This window comes from Coloeus monedula (genome assembly GCF_965178545.1).
Source record: "Coloeus monedula genome assembly, chromosome: 1".
Lineage (NCBI taxonomy): Eukaryota > Metazoa > Chordata > Aves > Passeriformes > Corvidae > Coloeus > Coloeus monedula.
Window position 1 is genome coordinate 26,424,884 of NC_138781.1, and position 16,593 is coordinate 26,441,476.

At 36.9% G+C, this 16,593-nt stretch overlaps 1 protein-coding gene across 1 annotated transcript in view; it reads left to right on the forward strand.

Moving 5' to 3' along the window:
• Nucleotides 1-16,593, forward strand: part of NXPH1 (neurexophilin 1) — a gene marked incomplete at both ends in the record, with an annotated part of 136,273 nt that overhangs the window by 86,508 nt on the left and 33,172 nt on the right. The gene's annotated exons all lie outside the window — the stretch shown is intronic.

Consider the following 16,593-nt stretch of genomic DNA (forward strand, 5'->3'; position numbering starts at 1 on the left):
GGTAAAGTGAGACAACTCATGGGTTGAGATAAAGACACTTTAATAGGTGAAGCAAAAGCTGCACACACAAGCAAAGCAAACCAAGGAATTAATTCACCACTTCATCACTTTCTGGACTGGCAGATTTTCAGCTGTGTCCAGGAAAGCAGAGCTCCATCATGCATCTTCACCCTCCAACAATTTACAGTTCAAGGACTGCCTGTGGCTGAGGATGCAGAATGATACTAGTATGATACATGGACAGAGGTAGGACAAGCCAGGCCGCTTAATCCTCCTGATGAATAATAGGAATTATGACCAACTGAACAAAAATATGACTTCAAAACTATCCATTTCCTATGCAATGAGATTAATATAATGAAAATTCTGAAATTCACATTGTCACTGCTGTTACCTATGCTAAAGAGAAATGGACTAACAACAGTTACAGAGACCTTCCTTAAGCAATCAGTTTTTTATAAGAAAAAAAGCACAATAATTTTATATTTAACCAACAGAACACTCCAAAATTAATTGCTTATATTTCTTTTCATTGGTTGTCTCTCTAGCATATAAAGCTGACTTTCCTTTTGTATTCTGTGTTGATGATAGTACTACAGTTAGGCTGCTCTCCTGCCAGCACAGTGCACAGTTAGGAGAAATCTGGAACATGGAAATGTCAGCTGCTGGCTTGGCTATTAAATGTAATTACTCTCTGGTAAGTCCCAACTGTTGCAGAATGGTTTGTAGACTGAAATCAACATCTTCACTGTGTAATACTCCATTTAAATATTAATTAAGGTCCATCTTTATAAAAATTCTCATCTGAGATGATACTGGCAAGTGTTATAATGCAAACCTATCAAGTTTCTGGGATATAAAATTTCTAAAACCTTGGCACTTAAAAGGGTCTTTGCTGATGAGTACCTTTGAAGAATTAGCCTACATGTCCATGAAAAAAGAGCTGAAAAAATGAGAAACAAGTAAATATTTGGAAAAAAGAGAAAGCACAAAATATTCTGTAGTTTATTTTATTTTTCTACCTTTTAATTACTAGGATAATTAAAGGACAAGAAGGGTTTTCATGTTCTTTTGCAAGGAGAAGGCAAGTTTGGTTTGGAAGATGCTAATTTCTTGCATAAATGAGAAAATCCCAACACTGATGTGCTAAAATCTTTCTTTACACTGGCTTGGTGATGTTCAAGTCAGGGTGTACAGACATTCATTGATTTTATATATCGTGTTTAATTTCTTCCCTGACTTAGTACCAGCTATCTTTTCCATAGTCAGGACTTGGGAATTTGCCATCTTCAGTGAAACATGCAAAGATCTAATTCCTTGCCACACCTGTGATACTCATTTTCCTTGAAGCCCCGCAGTATTACGTGGAAAATCAGTCCGTAGCTGTGTGAAAAGTTTGAAAGGCTTATGGTGAGCCAAGGTATATATCTTCCTTTTGCAGAGCTGATACATTTTCCCCAGCCAGAAAGTGCAGTAGTCTCTATCTTACAGAAGGCTTTTGATTGCTCTGAGTGTTGTTACTGCAGGCTGTCTAAGTTTTCTCTGAGGTAGCACTGACTGCTGAAATATCATCAAACATTTACATGCAATCCGTTAGCGTCTTTTGCCAGAACCATCCACAAATAAAATATTGCTAATATTCAAGAGCCTGCAAGAGAACTGAACTGCATTTTTCTGGGCCCTAATGCCTGGGAAGAAGAGCCGTTCTTCTGATGGAAGAACCTATATTTGAACCTCTTTCTGAAGTTGTGAGACCCTTTTTGGGCTCCCCAGCACCTGTGTGATCTGGGCATTTGGCAGCAGCTCAGCTCCTCGAGATTGGGGAATGGCAATCAATTCTAATTATTGGCTGGTGCTGTAAATACGCACTTGGTCCTGGAGGATCTGAGCTTATGCCAGAAATTACAAGTGTTTAGTAGTCTCCTGGCTAGTGTAGACACTTGCAGCTACTAATTAGCAGTAGCTTTTCGCTTCCCTGCTCTGTGGAGAACGGAACTGCTGCTAAATATCAGTACTCTTAAATATCAGTTGTCCTATGTTCAGATTATGCTAGCCCATGGCCAGCATGAGGAAAAGGGCAGTCCTTCCCTTCCCCCCAGCCTTGCTTGCTTGTTGTGCTGGCACTTTGTGATTGTGTGATGGCTTACACTAAAACTAACCCTCCAGAAATCAGATATCAATAAACTGATGTGACTCTTTTCATGGCTCTATTTAGTCTTAGAGCTGATGAAAAGGAGGAAATTGCAGTCTGAGGCTGTGAGAAAGAGGATCCTTCTTTTTGACAGCAGGGGAACCTTGGATTAGCTTAAACCATCATGAAATGAGCCCTTCAGACATTTTGATCCCCTACAAATCATTTCTAAGCTCTCAAGGGACAAAAGACTCACAGTTCTAGAGTACAGCTGGGGAAGAGAAAGGAACAAATGTGATTTGATGAAAACAAACAATGCAGGAGTAGTTCAACAGGCATGGGTGGTTTAACACCTCTTTAAGAGAGACCTTAAAACCTGTAGACTTAGTGTGAACCTGAGACTACTTTCACTTCTGCAAACTAACTCCCAGCAACCTTTTAAATTAAACTGGTGGATCAGCTATGCGTTCTCCTCACTCTTGCCAGCCACTTTCCAGTGGTGCCATATCTCTTGTGCTTGAATACATTCCTCTTCAACCAAATAGGGATTTGTATTAAGTAATTATGACAGGATTTGTTGCTGGTACAAAGTAACCTACAGTCTATTTGTGTCAAGGCTGCATGCTTACAGCAGTTTGGCAGAGCAAAATGGACTATTCCAACAGCAGGAGATTTTTTTTCTAGTGGAATATTTCTATAAACATGGAATTTTGGCTTGATGTTTTTTCAGTCATTACTGGAAGGAGTTAAAGTGTCTTATCTCTTGCATTTGTCTGCAATGTCTGACTTTGTATAGAACATCTGTCATTTGGTTAGTCTTTATTACCATTCATGTTGAAGCAATGATGAATTGCGGTTTCAATGTCTTCATCAGATTGCACAGATATGTTCTTTGAGCATCTACCCATTTATCCTCAAAGGACTATCTGGATGGTTTAATTGATCGAATACAGCACAATGGCATGTGTCAATCTACTAGCCAGCCGTTTCTTAATATCTCCTTTTAATTTGGCTTTAGAGAATGCTACGTAATGAATGAGTAATAACTACCATATCTCCTGATTATATAGATGTATTGATTGAATCACCATGTCTATTAGGGACTCTGGAAAGCAACATACTTTAAAAAAATATTTAAAATATTTCTCAGCATTTACTAAAAAATTCAGGATAATTTTTGCAACTCTTGCTGGAGGCATGCCTGATTTTTAATGAATTTCACTGGATTTTTGCTAATTTACTTTTCAGATTTTTTTGTGTCACATAGTCCTAGTGTTTGGCATATTTGTTGGATGCAACTTCTTTCACAGGCTTTTGCCTAACCTTTAACACATGGGGATCACAGTAATTCCTTTTGATAGAAGCTTAGTTTCAGTTTCAAGAAGTAATAGTTAAGTCATAATTTAATCTTTTTTCCGTTCCAAAAATTGGTTTTGGTATGAAATAAGAAACTTATATTTCAGTATCACATGAGAATGAGGGGCTGGGTGTCAATCAGGCTCAGTTAACAGGAGCTATTTTGTGGTCTTCAGAAAGTCTGTATCTGTAAGAGAGGATTAGTCTTATGGCTAGTAGCCAGCAGAGAGTTGAAACTAACACTAAGCTGAATTTTGTATATATGTTTATGCAGTACTCCTGAAAACATGAAATATGTGTCTCTTCAGCACAGCAATATAAATAGCCTTTTTTTTCATGTATTCCCCAGACTTCCCTCTAGTTGGCTTCTGTTATCTTCTTTGTTGCTTCTATCACATTTCCTCTTCACCTTACTTGCTCTCTGTACTTAGGGCTGTGGATGATATAGCTTAGTGTCCTTCCACATGATACAAAGGCTTTTGTCTCCAGGTTAGTCCCAGATGGTTGGGAATATAGTGAACCGTAAATCAGCTTCGTAGTCTAAAGAAACTATTAGACTTTTTGTCTACTCCAACACTGCATTTTGACTCCAGAGATGGCTAAATAGTCTGGATTTATAATTTTCTCTAATTTGGTCCAATTTTGTGCCCTTAAAAATCACAGCAGATTGCCCATTGCACATTTACAGGGCCATTTCTCCAGTCTTTGTACTCCCATGCTCTAGTGGAGATCTCAGTGAAGGTTCTCAATACAGCTGTGCTCCTATCACTGAAGATGGCCTGCAGCATTATTTTGCTTGGCAGCATTTTGAATAGTTCATGGTTTTGCATTTGAATATTTAGAATTTGTGTGCAGATTTATAGAATTTATTTTTACACTATGGTACAAAAGCAACTACAAAAAACTTAAGCAAGACAACCTTGACAATCATTACACTAAAATGTTCTTATTTTAACAGAGTGACCTCTAATTCTTCATCCTCAATTTTGAATCAAGGAGTAACTGTGGCTGGAATTTTTAATCTGCAAATAATTGCAGCTACATTTTACAGCACTTAGCCTGATTACAGTTCCCACAGAGCTATGGTGAAATGTGACTTGCATGTAGCTCTGTTTCTATTACAAGGTCTGAGTTTATCCTGCATTTTTTTCTGATCCAGCTGATTCTGAAGTCTTACACTGCTCAGACATATTTTGATGAAATGGTAGTCTTAAAAATATACCAATTTACGAAGCCAAAATTTTCACAGTAATGTAAGCATTTCAGTCAGCCTAATTGAAAAGATTTCTATCCTCTAAGGGTCAATCTTCTGATTACAAACAGTGAGATAGGCGGAGACAGAGCTGAAACCCACGAGAGCTGTTATCTCTTAGTGCATTAATGTGGGGAGAGCATGGAAAGGGACCGAAAATGAGTCTTCAGCATCTTGGTGGCTGATCACTTTGCTGGTCAATATATCAACTCTTCTGGATGTTCTGTGCTCACTCATTTTCTTTCATAACTTCTCCAACAGAGGAATCACCTTCCATATTTTAGAAAATCATGTCTTCCAAAAATGGTGGGGCTGAAATAAGCAAGTTACTCTTTACCATCTTATTCACTTTTAATCTATTTTAGAAATGAAAAAGTTAGATAGTGATAATAGGAAAAATACTAGTGAAATGTACAGACGTATTGACAAGCTGAGAAGGAACCGGGAGGAAAATCAAAAGAATATTCTGGACATGGTTCCACCTGTTTTAATGCATCTTTCCTCTGTTGCTCAGTTTATGTAATTTAAGAACTTAAGGTTATAAAGATGACATGAGAGTCATCTAGAATCTTGAATTAAGCAAACTTAATTAGATTTACTGAAGCTGATTATTTTTTCTCTAAATCTCTTTGCTTTATGCTGCTAAATCAGTAATCTCCAAAAACAGGGAGAGCAGTTACAGTTCATGATAGCACTAATAGTAAGCCTAGGTTTGTGTCTGAAAGAGCAATATTATGTGTTTAATGCTCATACCGGTTGCCAAAGTACCATGCTACTAGTTTATTGATAAAGCTATGAATTCTAAGCTACTACAGTTTTATTTTAATACCAACAAATCTGATCAGTTGAGTATGGAACTGGAAGTGGTTTGTCAGGAAATACCAGATGCACTTTATATCCTGCAGTTTGCCTGGAGATTGTCCAATTCTGTTTGTTTCTCTTAGTATTTTTTTTTTGTTGTAGGCAGTACTTTTTTGCAATACATGTACATGGCTCACATGAATTTTCAGAAGTGAAAATAGCTTTGGCTGTTAAAAAATTGGTAAGAACCTCCTTCACACTTGATTGCATTCATTCTTCAGTCATATTCATTATTGAGACACCTGTACTTCCTTGTCTTCTTCGGCTGAAGACAATAGATTGAGCTGTTATCCTCTATTCAGGCTGTTTCCATGGGTTGAAGAATGAAACCATAGAATCACAATTTTTCCAAAATAGTAACCTCTGAAGAAAAATGTAAAGGAGACAGTACATTCCAGACATAAAACCATGAAGGATATGACCAGTATGAATGTTCCCTTAGAACTTTCAATCTTCATATAACAATCTTTATCTCTTAATTTAGTTTCCTGGTCACCACAATGAATCCTCACAGAGTTTTTGGTGTTGCTATATCTACTATAGCTCTTTTGCACTGACTGATTTCCTGTTGAAATCATTCAGTGCATTGCTTTATTTTGACCTTTTTTTATCAGCTAATGGTGACATATTGTCTTTGAAGTAGTTACAAAAGCTAGCATTTCCCAGCAAGTAGCATGTGAATTTTACAAGTCATCTTAGTCATCTGTGATATAGCAGGTGAGAATGCAACCACGAAGATTTTGCTTAGAATGATCTCTTGCAGGTGCAGTGGGAATGCATATATTGCTAATGATGATGCAGTCTTGTGACTGATGAACTCTTGAAACTCACGGAATTTCTGATATCAAAAGACTTATATCCATTTTTATCTTCGAAGGACTTGAGTCTTCAGAAAACAAGAGAAAGTTTTATGGTCTAAAGCCTGGGTAGTCATTTCTGGCATTCAGCTGCTAGGACACTGCCAATGCTTTGTTGTATATGAGAACAAACTGATATTTTATAAGGATAGCTATGAAACCATTAATTGTTCTCTAGGGTATTATGCTAGTATCTTATATTCCCTTGCACCTAAGACTCTATACAGGTGCTAATTGTGAAGCAAAAAACTGTTGAGATCAGGGTTTGACACTACCAGATCTTAACATATGCTTAACACAGTTGTATTAGCTTTTTAAGCATGCAGATCTTGCAATGGGGAATCTCAGCTGCAGTCCCTGTCTCTCTGCACCATGGTGTTTGGGTGTCAGTGCTTGAACTACCTTTGTTCTATCTGACCTCTTTTATTGGTGATTACTGGCTCTATTAACACTGTTTTGTGGAATTCTGTGGGATATGTGTAAACAAAAGAGCTATAAAAATGTCTACAAATGTAGTATGGTGACACTGCTGATGTGTCGACTTTGGCATAACAACATGCCAGTTGGGGGAAGCCAGAGGCTAATATTCAACAGATGGCAAAGTCCTAAACCCTATAATAATGGCTGGAGTTATTTTCATTACTGTCATTTGATGACACATACAATAGTGGGGAAAGACTTGAGCTGGGTAATCACAGGAAATATACTCCAAAGGACCAGATGCACTTCAAACTCTTAAAATGGTGACGGATGTTCAGGCTGAACACCACTGCTGTCCATATTCCAGGTATATTTATTGCTAAGGACTGGAAGCCACGTTGCTGTCATACACAAGGCTAGCATTTTCCCTTCTGTAATAACCAGGAAAAAACCATAAAAATTTGCATTTGTTGTATGAAGGGAAATTATTCTATATTGCTGATGTGTCTGTACATTATTATCACATATATAGTGATAGATTATTTTTCAAATTTTTCAACATGAAGATCAAAGCATGAAAAACCAGAAAAGGTTTGCTGTGGAAGCCTGAAGAATCAAAAACTAAAAATCACAAGCTTCTCTGATTGATCCTGATAAAAATCATATCAATTTAGGTGAATAAGAGCCTAAGATGATTATACCTTGAAGTTTTACAAGGTTAAAGGTATTTTTCTTCTTCGAGGTTAAGAAACCTGCGAACTGTTTGTTATTATCCCGTGCATAGGGGACTTCCATATAATAATGTGAAAGTTTTAAAAATTATCTAGAATTTTATGATTTTCTTTTCTCAAAGTTGAAGGATGAAATTATGATAATCTGTGTTCTGGCAGGAAAAGACATTGGCTTTTAGAAAATTAATTAGATCATATTTGAATATTCATATAAGTACTTTGCATTTGGGAAAAAAGTTTTGGTTGCCTGGAGATTTAGGAGTGACCTACTCTGACCCAATTTTAAAAGAGTCCAGAAAAGCAGGTCTTTTTCTGAGCTATTAATTACAGCATTTATAGTTGTGATACATTCACAGGCTTTGACTCAGTTTGTATTAACAGGGGCATGCAGTGATTCCTTCATGATTATTTTATTTTTTCTAAAAAAAGAAAAAGAAAGTAAAATCATGTTTCTTTATTTAGCAATTCTGTACAAGCCTTCAAACACTACAACAAAGCCAGAATATTTCACACCTACCATCAGTGATCTAATACTTAATATTAAGACAGCTCCTACTGTGACATGCTTTTTTCCCTCTGCTGGGCTAACAACATAATAGGGATCAGGAAAACAGTTTTGAACGTGGCATTGCTAAAATCTCTGAAAAAAATTCTAGGTTAAGCCTTCTTTCTGACCCTACCTTCTGTAATTGGTGCAAAGCAGATTGAGAGAACCTGGAGCAAAAAAATCTTATTAAATCAGTCTGCTGCTTTGTCAGCTGACGTTGAGCTACTTATTTGAGGTCCTTGGTGCAAATCCTGATGTATTCATGGCTTCTATAAAATGGAGCATTGAAAAAGCCATAAACAAGGGGGGAAATCCATAAATCAACCTGACTGGGAAATTGAAATTATAACAAGACTTTTACAAATGTCCTAATAAAACGAGAGAGGTTGGTGTTTTGGCTTTTTTTTTCCCTGTGGGTTTTTTTTTTTTTTTTTAAACTCTACCTCCTTGAAAGGCATATGGGGAACATGGATCTGGAAAGAATTTCCTTATTTTTGCAAGCAGGCTGTGTATACATACTTGATCTACAATATCGAGGCCACTGATATCTTTAGGAAATCACTCCCAGTGTTTTCAGTGCATCTTAGATCAGGTTGCCTTAATTTTAAGCCTCCTGCAGAATTAAGCTGGACATCATCTGAGACCAGTCTTTCAAACTGACTTACAGCCAATCAGGAAAGATGATATCATAGCCAGAGGTATAGGATTGGGACTAAGGGGTTTAGGCTTTGATTCTGTGAAAAGTAATTACAGATCACAGATTACAGAAAAGTAATTTTGCTCTAGATTATAATTTTAAGTACCTGCATCGATCCATGATGAGATACTGTGCATTGGAACCACAGACTGGCTTCTCACAGTCCCTACCCAACATCCTGTCTGCTTCAGGGGTGGAGAGAGAAATATTTTGCTAATGGGAAAATTTGTATACCTGTTGCAGCACAGAGGTACAAAGACCCAACCAGACCAGAACTGAAGGGGTTTTAGTGAGTGGGCTTTATCTGCTTACTTGAAGCATTTCACTCAAGGTTATGAGGAAGGTTCTGTCTTCCCTTAAAATACTGTGGAAATCTACATTCCAAGTTTCAATCTTAATAATCTGGATGCAGTTCTGCCACCTTTACTCAGTCTGGGTGGTCCCAATGATGATACTCTGTGATCCTGCACTCAGTGGCAATAAAAAATTGTAAGTCTGTACCAAAACCAAGTTCGAGTTGAGTCGTGTCTCCCCCTCTGTCCTCTAGCTGTGCAATAGCATAAATGAGACTCCTGTAATTTTAAAATATTCTGAGGACAAACAAATGATTGCAAACTGCTTGACTACTAAGGGGCTGTGGTCTGTGTTAAATAAAGAGCCAGCCTGCCAACCAACCTGACACAACGCACTCACAAAAACACCAGCCAACCATTCAAACAAGCACTACTCCTAGCTTATTGGAATAGGTCTGAACCTCAAAAGTGTTGTGGGCAAAGGTTATGTACAAATTTCATCTGAAATATATATTTTCCTGGACTTAATGAGTACCTTTGAGCATTGCAGTCAAGAATGCATTCCATCTAGTGACAGCTTTTTTACAAATGAAAGAAAAGGACATTTTAAGAAAACTTCTTGCTCAAATGGTAGGGATTATTTTTGTGGGAGTTTTTTTTATTTTGTTTTGTTTGTTTATTTCATACTCTGTTAGTCTTGCATGACTTTAGAAGCACAGTTTTATACTGTTACAGGTCCTGAATAAATTAAAAATGGTCATTAGGTCACTTAGAATCTATACACTGGTATCAGTTATTGCTGTTGTAAAACTGAAAGGTTTTGTGCTACTTGGAAAGATTCATAGGAATTCTAGATCTATACAAATGTTAATATTACTATTGTTATGGAAAACTTGCTGACCTTTGGTTCTAATTTTTGACATGATTGCAGATTTACTTACTGTGATAGCACAAAATTAAAAGCACAAGTAGTTGCCATGCTGATACTGGAAGCCTATGGCTGAAAGAGAAAATATGTCTCTGTGTTTTTAATTTGTATTTTTGAATAGGATAAAATTAGATTTATCTTCATAATGAGTGTGTGGGAACTATGCTAGGCTCATCCAGAGGAATCAGCTTAGAATCTCAGAGGTGATTAAAAGGTCAGAGTCCTGGTTTGATGCTTGCAGGCTCACCACAATGAACAGGAGTTCAGGAGATTGGAGCACTGTTGTGGAACTGGTTAATTTGATGCAATTTGATTCTGAGCTTATTTCAGAAACTTATCAGCAGAAAGCAAAGTAATACTGAGGCAATTCATAACATCATCTCCCTAAGGCAAGATTAAAGTGCAGAAGTCTGGGCTGTCAGATATCTTATGAAGCCAAAGAAAGTCTTGCATGAGCAGCATTGTGGCCCTGCTATTTTGTGGTGATGTTGCTTGAACTTGTTTATCAAGAAAAAATCATGTACCATCCTTCCAGTACCCATAGTTCTGGACAATGAAAGATCTCCACCGCCTTGTCTCTCCAGTCTCCATGTCCATTGTCTTCTTTTTCCAGTTTCTTTTTTTCTTCCTTTAATCTTCTTCATGTCTGTATCAGCGATGAGAAAAAGTTGTGACTGAAGCAGATTCTCCTTCCTGTGGTTGGATGGGGTTTAAACACATTTTTTGGGAGTTTATCTCCACATGGACTTGGGAAGTGAATGAGGTGCCCAGGTCTGTGTGTATGCCTCTGGAGATGTCGTGAGTTGATTCAATGGAGCTACTGATTCTGTTTTTAGTTTGAGAAGTACCTAGGGATTTTGAATGAGGTTGAGGTCATCTTGTACAAGGAACTGTGTACATAAATAGTAAGAGACAGTACCTGCCACACAAAGCTTGAAGCTTAAACAGTACAGGGCCAAAAGGGAAAAGTCAGTCACACAATGAAATGAGGAAGGTTTTACAGCTCAGAGTAGCCAAATTTGAATTAGCCTCCTAATCCTTGAAATTCAGTCCACTGCTAGACTGTGCCTTGAACACCAGAAATACTCTTATATGGGATAAATGGATACAGCTTTAGGGACCGTCAGTTGCTTGATAGTCCAGGGACTGAAACAATCAGTGAAACCACATATCTTATCACCTGACCTGTGGTTATTGCCCATGACCCACGCTCACCACAGTATATCTCATGTAATGTGGATTTTTTAGTGCTCTGTTACTAGATTAGTATCCAGTTTTGTTTCCTGAGACAAATGATACCTGCGGAATAAGGCAAATGAAGAACTGCTTCATTTATCTTATCAATATCTTTCTCTTTTTAGCATCCTCTCTAAATTGATCTGGTTTACCATCTGGGACCATAATAGAACTCTCTTTTAAAGGTAGATAAAATTCTAAAATTCCAACTAGAAATGCCATTAGCCTTTGTTATATTAAGGCTTTTTCCTTAAACCCCTATCCTGAAAAAGTTTATGAAAATGAGCCAAAATTTTCATTACAGTTACAGCAGGTAAACCAGCAGCTTAATGTCAGAGTAATATCTAGCTCGAATTGCTATATAGATAGAATGGGAATTCAAACCTCCACAAAATAAATTAGTCATGAAAGAATTTATTTACAGCATTTCTTTTTCAGTTACATGACATGACATCACATTTGTTGAGCTGAAACCCAAGACGGGTTTCTGTGTTTTTGTATTGATGCATTCTATATTTGACATACGTAGATGAAATATAAAACCTTTTTTCCTTTTTCTACTAGAAAGGAGAATTTCTACTTTTTAGCCATCTCCCTGTGGTGAGTACTGCTGAAATTCATGGGAATATTTCCAGTAATAACTAGAACAAGCCCTTTCTAAATAGCTGAAGTAAACAATCTCTAGGTAAGCAAACCTCCCATGCGGGATGTCAAACTTTTCAAATTTCTGTCTTTTTCTTGAGAGTGGACTGTGAGGTCTCATTTAATTATGAAAAGAAGTCTTTGAATACCTGAATTTAAGCTCCTAAATTGATCCAATTGAAAGAAATGTCTACTCCTGAAAATGTGCCTATCACAGGTGTAGTTAAATTATATGGTCTACTACTATTAAATAGTCTGGGGAGAAATGAGTTACTTAGAATTAGTATAGTGTAATCACAAATCTAATAGAAAAATGCTACTGTTAATATATAATTATTAAATTAGATGGCTATGCAGTCATCCCATAGTTCAGCTCTTCTATTAATTACTTTTGAGTGGAATGTAAATTTTGTATGTACACAATGTCTTTAGAAACTATCTCTTTGCATCTTTACATTGTACAGAATCTGAACCTGCTCAATACTGGCTTAGTTCACACTATTTAGAGAGTTTAGAGCTGTCCCACAGGGAAGCAAACAATTTGCATAAAGCGATAAGAAAGAAATAAGAACAAATTATTTATCTGAATAGATAGGTTTTAAATCCATTGTTCAAAAAGCTCTTTTATCATCAGCAGAGTGATGGATTATTTCTTTAAGAGAAAGTGGCAGTAATTAGTTCTAATACCTGAGAGAACTCAATAAATATTTGCTAAATTAAGATTATTTATTATTTGTATTCTAGGAGCATCTAGATGCTTCCTGTGAGATCAGACCCCCATTGTTCTAGGAACTGTGTAAGAACAGCTGCTATCCTAAACAACATACGGTTCAGAATAGATGGCAGGGAAGACAGGAAAAGAAACAGAATCACAAAGAAACAAAATTAATTGCCTGAAGGCACAAAGTTAGACTGCTGAAGGCAGCAGTTAGGTCTATGATAGGGTGGGTCTCTTCAAAGCCACCCTGGAGCTTTACCTGGAGCAAGTACCTTCTCTTATCCTGTGCCTTTTGACTTCCAACCCACCTCTCAGTACAACAACCAACCTCTGACACCCACCATCAAGTCCTTACACAGCTCCTCTGAGTAAGATGTGACAGCAATCTTCATTTCCTTTGAGATGGTCCCTCTCTCCACACTCACAGACCACCTGTTATATAGGACAGTCAGTTTGCTTTATTTTTCTTGATATTTCTTACTTATTTTGATCACTCTTTATACCTTCCCTCTTCTACTGAATTTGCCATTTGATCTTGCTGTCACCCTGTTCATCTGCAGACTGTTATCATTGCCCATCTACCCAGCTGTTCTTGATCCTGTATAAGTGCATGGGAAATAGTGAGTCAGGTAATTTTGGTATTTGTTGATGTTTTCCAGGAAATATGCTGTAGATAATCCATTAGAAGAATAAGCTATATTGTTTGTTTGTTTTTGTTGTTGTTGCTGATCTTCTTTAGTTTCTGATCAGAAAAGGACATGCAATAGCCAGCAAGTTGATATACCTAAGAAGGAGATAAATCCATGTGGACACCCATGTATTGGATAATGCATTCAGTGATTTCTTTATGTATGTTCCAAAATCAAAAGGAATTTTATAAATTACTGCTACTGGCATCTGAACTAATGAAGTGGTTTAGGGCAAAAGCAAGTGGGTGCAGAAAGCCTGCATGGGGAACTCAAGTGAGTCTACCCAGGTGAGAGAAGTGCTCTGCATGGAGTCCCTTCTTGAGCCAGTGTCACTTAGCAGTAAAACGTGGTGAGGGGAGAAGAATTCTGGGGACAATAGCACTGCCATAACATGAATCTTCTGCATTTCCTCTATAATTTCCTCTTAATTTATATATTGATGTGAAATTTCAATCTATCTTTACTTCAGTTATTGCAATGATAATAGGCCTTTCATATAGGCTGCAATTTTAAAACCTGAGACCCTTCAGTCCAGATACCACCTTTGTTTAGGTCATCCAAGATCCAAGGTAGCCTGTGCTACCTTCCTTCTGGGAGCTGCCATTGACCAAGATCTTCTCTAATCTAGACAGCAATTCAAGCACCCTCTCCTTGTTTCAGAAAAGAAAATTCTTTCCTTTCATCTTACCTTTAATAATAGGTCTATGGGGGTTATTTAAAACTATTCACCAATTGAGTTATGCAGAAGAGACCTTCAAGTTATCCTTTTCTGTGCTGCTTCCTCAGGGTGAGTTAAAAAGCCAAGCGATGACAGCATTAACCGCAAGGTTAGAGTCTTTTGTTTACATTACAGCTGTGCACTGTCTCTGTGCAAACTCAAACAGTCCTAGAACATGTGATGAAACCCTACAGCTGGCCTCTTGGGGAGTCTGGCCAGCATAAACTTCTAGGGTTTACTTGAGGTTCAACACATTACTGTGGTTTACCTTTAGCTGTAATATATTCCCCACTGGAGCTTGATCTTGATATCATCTAGAGAAAAGATTTGTGAGTTCATAACATAGACACATTATTGGCAGATATATATTCAGATCGGTTTGTTTGTTTGTTTTTTGTTTATGTTAAGTGGTTCCTACCAGATAAACTGTGTAGTTGCAAGATGGAAGCTGAAGTGTATGCTGTTGTCTGGTGCCACAAAGTGATAGAAACCTGTTTACCATTGATTTACAACTGAGGCAGAATCCAGGAGATTATAAAATGACTGGATCAACCAGATCGTGGGGGATAAATGGAGACTGTTGTATTAGTAGTTACCCTGAGATAGATTCCTCTTTCTAAAATTTGGTTTCATGCAGTTATTTTTATTGACTTAGGTTATCTGATATCTTGGATAACTTAGTGTACCTAAAATGGCACTAGACAGCTATGTTTAAACACATAATGTACATTTGATGCTTTTGCAGTGTTTCAGATACATCCAACAACCTTCAGTAAGTTCCGTGTTCCTGGTCACATAGCTCCTGAGTGAACATGCCTTTGTATGGCAAACTCAAAAGAAAAACAACCAGACATACAAAATGCCCCATATTCTATCTTTTGCTTAGTGATCATTTCCTTCCATGAAGTCTTGAACAAATGACTTAGAACTGAAAGCACATAGGCTTTCATGTGCTTAGCGATACGGTTAAGTACAGCGGGATTATCAGATGTGTAGGTGCCTATTTTCTTTCTTTCTGAATACATTTCTTTGTCATACCTTAGTGAACAGATACTTTTGAAAAGTTCTGGGGAGCTAGAATCTACTTCTTTAGGTATCTCAATAGCTTCACAAACGTGTCCCTTCATTCCCAGCTATAAATGCACAGAAGGTTTTAGGTTCTTCACAACACGTGGAGGGACAGCCACATTAGAATAGCAGACTTCAGTTGTAATCAGTACTAGATAATTCTCTGTATAACTTCATCGCAGATACGTGATATGCAACAAATTTAACCTCATATCAGGACCTCTATATCAGGTTTAGAAGTAGAAAAGAGTTGTGCCACTGCATAGAAGATTGCCTTTGGAGCCTTTCCAAAGCAGGCGAGCCTTTCCCAATTTCTCAATCTCTGTAAAATGTAGAGCCTGTTACAGATAGTAAACAAACTAGTGATATTATTTCTTCTTGGGTGTATTTGTTTGATATGAGGTGCAATGTTGCTTACTGAATTATACTGTTTGTTCATTTTACTTATTTCATCTGGTTTGCATAGGCATAGGTGTGTGGACACTGTTAAGCAAGTATATTGAGATATCTTCTTCTCTCTCTCTGGGGAAGTCATAGCTACAGGTGATCTGATCTTATGATGTGGACATACGAGTAAAAAATAGATATAAATAAAGAACACAGAAGACAACTAAGAGACACGCAGAAGCATATTGGAGTATCTTAAAAATGAAACTGTGGCAGATAAGTGGTTACTCTTCACAATTCAGGTAGAATTGTCACTAGGTACAATTAGAGATACTACCAAAGCACAAATCTTTGTCAATATAGTGAAATTGCAATGTTACATCATCAAAACAAAAGAAAGTGCTGTCATAAATGTACATGTAACATATATTTTACTATCACTATGGGGATTTTTTTTTAAAAATTCAAATAGTCAGTGACAGATGCTGTGAAAACTAGGTAATATTTCCTCAAATGCAGATTAGACTAATAGTGCAGTGATGGTGTTATTTATTTAGCTGATCTAACAGTACGTCTGCATAATTTGTATTGTGTGTGTTTAAGAATTTGGATTACACCTTTGAATTTTTAAGATTTGGGTGGAGGGAAAATTTTAGTCTCTAAATTAAAACAAAACAAATGTTTGGATGAACATAGGAATTTTGTTTAAAGCTTTGAACTCCTTCTGTCTTAGTATCATTACTATATGCTGGTTGTTTGAACAAATACCCCATAAATGACACTTTTATTCAGAAATAGCTCATTTAAATAGAAAATCCTGTTGCCACTGGGTTGATTCTTGAAAGAAATACATTTAGTCTTTGTACATAAATGACACTCTGCATTTGCAGGTACAGTCTATTTTTGTCTATATAATACAGTTTATGTTTTTAGATGTGAATTTAAAAAAATTTATGAAAGTATATAATTTTAAAGGAAGAGATTTAATTGAATAATTTCTGATTTGAATATTGAAGGATTGGAAATATCTTACTGGCTCACAATTGGGTTGTGAGCTTATTT